This window comes from Lathyrus oleraceus, chromosome 7 (genome assembly GCF_024323335.1).
Source record: "Lathyrus oleraceus cultivar Zhongwan6 chromosome 7, CAAS_Psat_ZW6_1.0, whole genome shotgun sequence".
Taxonomy (NCBI): domain Eukaryota; kingdom Viridiplantae; phylum Streptophyta; class Magnoliopsida; order Fabales; family Fabaceae; genus Lathyrus; species Lathyrus oleraceus.
Window position 1 is genome coordinate 337,766,861 of NC_066585.1, and position 2,346 is coordinate 337,769,206.

The following is a 2,346-nucleotide window of genomic DNA, read 5'->3' on the forward strand; positions in this document are numbered from 1 at the left end:
ATACCGGCTCCTAAATCGCATAGAGCTTTGTCTATGACGAATTTTCCTATGTGACAGGGTATAGAGAAACTACCAGGATCTTTAAGTTTAGGAGGCATATTCTGGATTATAGCGCTGCACTTAGCAGTGAGTGTAACGGTTTCGTTATCTTCAAGTTTCCTTTTATTAGATAGAATTTCTTTTAAGAACTTAGCATAGGAAGGCATCTGTGTAATAGCTTCTATAAAAGGAATGGTGACGTTTAATTGTTTCAGTAGGTCAACTAATTTTTTAAATTGGCCCGCGTCTTTGGTTTTAATTAGCCTCTGAGGATAAGGGATAGGTGGTTTGTAAGGCGGTGGAGGTACATAAGGTTCTTTTTCTTCTACGGTTTCCTTATTACTCTCTTCCTTTTCCTTAGGTTTATTTTCTTCCTCAGTTGACTTTTTAGAGTTTTGGTTTTCAATTCTTGGATCAGGTGGTCCTTCTACCTCTGTTCCACTTCTTAATATAATTGCATGAGCGTGGCTTTTTGGGTTAGATTGGGGTTGTCCAGGAAATGTACCATTTGGGGCAGCGGTAGGCGCTTGTTGTTGAGCTACTTGTGATATTTGTGTTTCCAGCATTTTGTTATGGGTAGCCAGGGCATCTACTTTACTTGCTAGTTGTTTAATTTGTTCGTTAGTGTGTACATTCTGGTTTAAGAAATCTTTATTGGTTTGCTGTTGAGAAGCTATGAATTTCTCCATCATGATTTCCAAGTTGGATTTCCTAGGAACGTTATTGTTAGGTGTAGATGGGATCGGCTTTTGATATCCAGGTGGTATAGATGGGGCTTGATTTGGAGCTTGTCCTGGTGCGTATAAAGCATCATTACTCTTATATGAGAAATTAGGATGGTTCTTCCAGTTTGAGTTATAGGTATGCGAGTAGGGATTTCCTTGAGCATAGTTCACTTGTTCTGCTTGGATTCCTGTTAGGAGTTGACAATCTGTAGGGGTGTGACATTGGATTCCACAGACTTCGCAATTTTGAGTCACGGCAACCACGGTGGCTGGAGGTGATACATTTAAACTTTCAATTTTCTGGGCAAGAGCATCCACTTTTGCATTAACATGATCAAGGCTACTTATCTCGTACATGCCAGTTTTTGTTTGAGGTTTTTCTACCATTGTTCAGTCGCTTCCCCACTGATAATGGTTTTGGGTCATGCTTTCGATAAGTTGATAAGCGTCAGCGTAAGGTTTATCCATAAGCGTACCACCTGCGGCGGCGTCTATTGTCAACCTTGTGTTGTACAAGAGACCATTATAGAAGGTATGAATTACTAACCAGTCCTCTAAACCATGGTGTGGACAAAGTCTCATCATGTCTTTGTATCTTTCCCATGCTTCGAAAAGAGACTCGTTATCTTTCTATTTAAATCCATTTATCTGGGCTCTTAGCATAGCTGTTTTGCTTGGAGGAAAATATCGGGAAAGAAAGACTTTCTTCAACTCATTCCATGTGGTGACTGAGTTGGAAGGAAGAGACTGAAGCCATCTTCTAGCTTTATCTCTTAACGAGAAAGGAAAAAGACGAAGTCGAATTGCCTCTGAAGTGACACCATTAGCTTTAACAGTATAAGCGTATTGAACAAATACGGATAAATGAAGGTTTGGATCCTCGGTAGGATTTCCAGAGAATTGATTATGTTGCACTGCCTGTAACAGCGGAGGTTTAAGTTCGAAGTTGTTTGCTTCGATTGCGGGTGGAGCAATACTCGAATGCGGCTCGTCTTGTGATGGAGCTGCGTAATCTCGAAGAGCACGAGCTGGTTCTGCCATCTCGGGTATCGACGAAGGAAGAAGATTTTTGAGATCAGGAATTTCGATTGGAGGGAGATTGTTTGCAGTACGATACTCTCGAATTCGTCGTAAGACTCGGAGATATCGTTCAACGTCGTTGATTCGTAAGTAATACGGTTCGCCTTGTGAGCGAGTGTGTGGCATTCAAATCAACGAAAAAGAAGGAAAAATAAAAATAAAAACTGCCTTAGTCTCTACAGCGTAACGGAAGAGTTACGATATCGACTAAATAAAAATCCCCGGCAACGGCGCCAAAAACTTGATCGCGACTTTATGAGTCTATTGGGGTATTAACTGCAAGTGCACAGTCTAATCGCGTAGTAATAAAAGATATTGATCCCACAGGGACTTATGAATCGATATACCGTTTTCTAAGGTTACTTCGTAAAGCTAAGGCGGATGATACTTTGTTGATTAGGGGGAAAAATAAAACTAAAATAAGATCTAGATTAAATATCAAATAAGCGGATATCGGTATGTAGTTCGTCGTAATTAGGGAATCAAATCTTCGTTGGTTTCT

At 40.4% G+C, this 2,346-nt stretch overlaps 1 non-coding gene across 1 annotated transcript; it reads left to right on the forward strand.

The window, feature by feature from the left end:
* The first annotated feature begins 1,320 nt into the window (after positions 1-1,320).
* LOC127109866 (small nucleolar RNA R71) lies at positions 1,321-1,427 on the forward strand. Its single transcript, XR_007797114.1, has one exon. It is a non-coding gene; the product is annotated as a small nucleolar RNA R71 (small nucleolar RNA).
* The last annotated feature ends 919 nt before the right edge of the window (positions 1,428-2,346 follow it).